Source organism: Scyliorhinus torazame, chromosome 8, assembly GCF_047496885.1.
Source record: "Scyliorhinus torazame isolate Kashiwa2021f chromosome 8, sScyTor2.1, whole genome shotgun sequence".
NCBI lineage: Eukaryota > Metazoa > Chordata > Chondrichthyes > Carcharhiniformes > Scyliorhinidae > Scyliorhinus > Scyliorhinus torazame.
The window spans coordinates 32,134,330-32,140,329 of record NC_092714.1 but is presented as its reverse complement, the minus strand read 5'-3'; positions in this window follow the sequence as shown (position 1 = coordinate 32,140,329).

The window sequence follows — 6,000 nt, the reverse complement described above, 5'->3', positions numbered from 1 at the left end:
TTGGAAAAACACCCTTCCACTGCTACCCTCTGTCTTCTATGGCCAAGCCAGTTCTGAATCCATCCAGCTCGTTCACCCCGACCCCGTGTGATTTAATCTTTTGCACCAGCCTGCCATGAGGGACCTTGTCAAATGCTTTACTGAAGTCCATGTAGGCAACATCCACAGCCCTTCGCTCATCAATCATTATAAGCCACCAAACAAAAGCCAGATCCAGACACCAGATAAACATCCTTTTATGAACTAATTGAGGAGGAATGACTCAAGCAACTATTTTAAATATCTATATTCAGTTGAGAGCTCAGAAACAAACATTCTGCTAATTTAACGCTAACCAGTAGGACAAACAGCAGATCTCCAGTTTGACCAAACAATCTGCAACAAGGCCTCCTGAAAACCTGTTACCTGGAAACCGCCAACCATCGCATGCCAAGCAACTTCATCTCACTATTCACTTTAAAGGACTTCTGTGCTGCTCTCTTCATCCAGGAACCTAACAGAACTGGAACTTCTCCATGAAGCCCCCCCCCCCCGCCCCCCCCCCCCCCCCCCATCCCCCATCCCCTGGATTTTGATTTTCTGGACTCTGGAAATCAGATGAACTGATATTCATTTCTGTGGCTCTTTTATTGTTACATTATGCATAGTTGTAATATCTCCTTTCTCTATATCTGTGTGTATGTGGATGAAGTTGTGATCATCCCCTTGGGTTTGAATGTGTGAATAGACTAACCTTCTGATTTAATGATAAAGAGGATTTGCTGCCAGTCACTTTAGAAATCGGACTTTGTGAACTGAGGGTGTGGGGAAACAGGTCACAGCCTATTTTTAAATAATTAAAAGCATCTCTGCTTCCGGAAAAACGGAGAGAGGATGAAGTTCAGTTTTGCCTCTGTCTCCTGTCTGTATCAGTGAGTTTCCACAATGAACAATGATAGACTACTCTACATGACAAACATCACATGCGTCTTTGTGAATCTTTACATTGAATCTGGTGTCATTCTTCATATATGAATATCTGAATAGGCATTTTGAGCATGTAAACCATTGTAGCCAATCTGGCCTAACCTTCACTTCGTTTCCACATATATATTTGTGTGGCTCAGTACTAGTATTTACCCATTATGAGTCCTCTTTCATTTTTTAAAATGTATTTGTATTATGGTAACTCAGCAATGTTAAAGTTCTCAAAGCTGTTCGAACTTGATACTCCTCACAATTCAGACCTCGATGCCAATGACTACAAAGGAAGAAGTGGATTTCCTGGCCAAGCTTATTTATTTGAAAAACGTGCAGATCCTTTATGACTAGGTGAGTAAACAAAGTTTTTAATTGAATATTGTCTTACAGGCACACGCAAGCAAATGTTAGGAGCATGATGTGCATTTCTTCCTAATGGATACTTGGAGGAAATAATAATGTAATAAAATTATCTGAGGATAAAATTACACATGAGCTGTGGTGTTGGTGTGAAGAGATTTAGCTTTGAACCCATGCTGCAGTTCCAGCACGAATCCAGCCTGGAGCTGGTGTCAAAACCCAGCTTGATACAGTACAAAGTGAAGTGAAACTCCTTGGATTTTATTCAGGCCTTCAGACTATATTTATACTCCAAGTTACATCTTTGCACTGATGGTGATTTATGGGGTGTGAATTCACAAGATACCCTGGAGGTACTCCAGAAGATGCACTAAGGCATCCTCCAGAAATCTCCAAATTAAGAGCTACATGGGAATCGCCCAAGATGTTGAAACTTCCGATGGGAAATTACCCTGCACTGGGAACTGTCTGAAATTCCGATGTGAATCGGAGACTTTGGATGATTCCAACTCTCTTAGCAGAATAGTTACTGAGGAAAAGTTGGAAGAACTAAAACTACTTCTAACTCCTGGGTAACTATACTAGTGACCCTCCCAAGCCACCACTGTAACCCCCCATCCCCCATCCTCTTGATTACCTCCACTAACCGGCCCGACTACCCCGGCCACCTACACCAGCCCCCTGACTATCCACAAAAACCCTTCCTGACATCCAATCTCCTTCTGATCACTCAAACACAAACCCCCCTCCCCGACCATTCAACCCTAATCCCCTCCACCTCCAACTACCCACCCCCTCACCCAATTGCCTTACAAACTCACCTTCCCCCTGGTTTCTCAAAGTGCCTGGGGCCTTTAAATTTACCTGGTTTACAGCAGCTAGTGTTGTAAAAAGAGGGCATGGCTTCATCTCCCCTGACACTGTGATTCGACTGTGATTGCCATTCTCCAGAAGTTCCGACTACAACTGTTCGGAGTCTGAAACAGTGGGGCCAGTCAATTCTTATTATCTGTCTTACACTACCATAAGAGTTCCATGCTGGAAACTGTTGAAAAACAGACCACTGCCAAGATAATTAGACTCCTTGCATTCTAACACTGCTTCAGGCATTAGGCAGTTCACTAAAAAAGATTGTGCAGTGCAACCTTATATTGGTGATAACCAGCCTGTGATCAAAGATGGCTAAGGGGTGAGATTGAGGGCAAGTTTAGGTGTATATTGCCTCCCTCCCCCACTAGACCAATCCTTAAAAACTTTGGACATATGATCCGATTCCATTTACTTTAAGCTCCTGAGTAAATCATTACTCTGGGGACACTGCTCTATGATGGAAGCCTTGTTTGTTTGACTGCTTTATCTAAAAGCAGTGATGACAGTTCAAAGCCACTGAATTGTCTGTGTTCTGTGTAAACTATGATAGGCCTGGGTTTAGGTGAAATTCTGCTGCTTTGTACGAGCACACCAATTGAAAAGCCATGGTGAAAACCACATTGATAAAGATCAACCACCTATTTCACTTGCACCCCTAAGATTAGGGGTCATGGACTGTAAGCTGTCACTTTACATTATGGCTGCTCCTGTGCACTGAGTGATCACAATCTAACACACCCTAATCGGGGTGCTAATAGTAACATACCAAAAATGTTAATATCAAGAACTAGTTCAGGAAATTATAAACCAGCACCTGATAAAGCACCCTCACAAACAATGTACAACTACTAATTATCCAGCAGTTTGACCTTGTATTCAATTGAATAAGTCCTACCAGTTCAGTGACTCCCACAAAACTGACTAAACTCACTCAAATATGTCCGAGGGTTTAATTGACAAGAGCTAAATAATCTATATTCTTCCTTAACACTCAGGATAGCAAATACTGTGAGTTTGTAAGGGGAATGCCGAATATTGTTGATACCATGTCCCAAAGATTCTTAATCTGTCGCTGGATTTGTGGGTCCATTACCCCATAGAATTCCCAAATAGGGATCCTCAATTGAATATTCACCAGGCTACTGGCTTTCTATGGGATGTTATTTTCCGCCTGGGGGAAAGGCACTTTAACAGAAGGATAAATGGCCAGCAATCAGCCGGTTTGCAACATTGTGTAAAAGCAAAATACTGTGGATGCTGGAAATATTCATTAGGTCATGCAGAACCTGTAAGGGAAGAAACAGTTAATGGGCGGGATTTTCAGGCCCCACTCACCACAGGACCAGACATTCCCGTCCGAAGTCAACAGACCTTTTGCTGGTCCGTCAAATTTCCCATCGCACCTATGACGGTTCCTGTGGCGGGCAGGGCTGGACAATCCCACCCAATATTTCAGGTCGGCAACTTTTCATCAGAACTGGGAGAAGTTAGAAATTCAAATATGTTTTGAGTGCAAGTGAAGTGCTGAAAAAATGTCAGACCTGAAACATGGGCCGGAATTCTGCAGCCGTCAGGATTCTCTTTTCCCGCTGGCAGCGCAGCCCCGCCCATTGGTTGCCTGGCTGCATGAGGTGGCTTCAATGGGAAATCCCATTGACAAGCAGCGAGAGTAGAGAATCCTGCCGCCAGTGAACGGCGCGCCGCGAGAAACACGCAGCCGGGGGCACCAGAGAACCCTGCCCATTAACTCTGTTTTTCTCTCCATGGTGCTGTCTGACCTGCTGAGCGTTTCCCGCGTATGCTTTGGGTTTTCTATTTCTGTGGGAATTTCTGAACCATCCTGCTCCCAGTAGTAACCTTTTGAAGATTGAAGTACGACCGTCGTCTTACATTGCGCCTGTAACAAATACTATGGCTTAAAAAGCAACACATCTCATAACTGTCAAATGCCTTGTCTCAATGATAGCACCATTGTCTCTGAGTTGGAAGGTCATTGATTCGAGCCCCAAAGACTTGAGGGCATAATCCTGACTCTCCAGTCCAGCTACAGTGGAATGCTGTGATTACTGTTCACTGCAATGTTTAATTATCCTCTCAAGTGGGCATAAAAAGATCCAAGACACTTTTCAAGTCAGACAGCACAGTTCACCAGGTGTCCTAGCCCACGTTGATCCCTCAGCCAACGTTGCTGAAACGTCTGCTCTGTGAAACAGCTCCATTCAGTCCACAAACACATCCTGAGCTTTCAGTCACGTCTGTCCAATGCTCGCCCATTTCCACTCTGAACGCTCAACATCACTAATTCAATGATAGCAACAGAAATTGCTGGGAATAAGCAGCAGGTCTGGCAGTACTTGGTGTGAATCTGATCAATGGTCACACACCTGAATTGACACTGTTTCGCTCTCCACAGATACTGCCAGATATGCTGATTATGTTCAGCATTTCCTGTTTTTAAGTCAGATTTCTAGTACGTGTGTCAAATTAAATAATTTTAGATCAGAATCACCATCCCCCTTATTTGTTCGTCGGCCACTGCTTTTCCCATTTACACCTCCTCTTGCCCCACCTTTTGTTTCTTTACTTATTCCATTGCCGTCCCTTTTGCCATTTAATCTCGTCTCTCTCCTATCACAGACCTTCCTGTATCTTTTTGCCCCTCCCCCTTTTCTCTGCCTCTGTACCTGAATGACCGACCCTCTTATGGACTGAACTGATCTCTCTACGCACCTTCTCTACTGTTTTAGCTCTACATGCAGTATGCTTCACCCGATGTCTATGTCCATGTATTTACGTTGTGTATTTATCGTACATCATGTAGGGAACGATCTGCCTGGACGGTACGCAGAACAATACTTTTAACTGTACATAGGCACACGTGACAATGCATCTAAATCTAAATCTAAAACCTGCTGCATCTCTTTTTCCAGTTTTGATAAAAGGTCATCCATCTGATGTGTTAACTCTTTTTCTCTCTCTACATGCTGCCTGACCTGCTAAACATTTCCTCCATAGTTTAATTTTTATTTCAGATTGTCAGGCTCCCTTGCATTTGGTTTATAAATATAAATGATTTAATAATTTATCTCATTGCTTTTTGGGGGATATTGCTGTTTTCAAATTGCCTTGTTGTGCTTCCCTATAACATGGTCACCTTAGAAAGATTTAATTAGTTGTAAAATATTGTGGGATGTCACGAAAGGCATGGACTTGGATGGGTATGGGAGTACACATCATGCTAACATGTCTTCTCTTTTCCCCCTGCAGAGAATGAATTTTGGAGTACAGTCAGGAATGGTTGCCTTCTGCCTGGCCGCAGTTGCCCTTGCGACTCACTAAGGCCGCAGGCACAGGCGTTGCTCGGGGAGGACCCTGCACAACAGGTGAGCAGTGATGGGTCACTCACCGGGTTGGCCGTTCTACATGGCACCCCCAACATCTCTGGCCTTGTTCCCTGCTGCCTCCGAAGGTGACCCCAGGTGGCACATTGACCGACTTAGGGGCCCTGTCCCGTGCCTCCCTCTAACACCCACACCCCATACCACCAACCTCCCATAACCACCCACCCTGCAAACCCAATAGATCTGGCCCAGACCATCCCTCATGCCCTTCAGGTAGAGGATTTAGGCAGATCGGAATGATGGTGAACAGGTGTTTAATAGCCATGTGCAATTATTGCACCTCGGTCCCTAACGCTATCCTGTGTGCTACACCCATGCCAACTTAACTGGTGTCTAACTTTATTTTCATTATTCCTTCTAGTTGTGTCCCCAGGCGGCACATCAGGGGCGAGAACCTCCGACCCCCTGC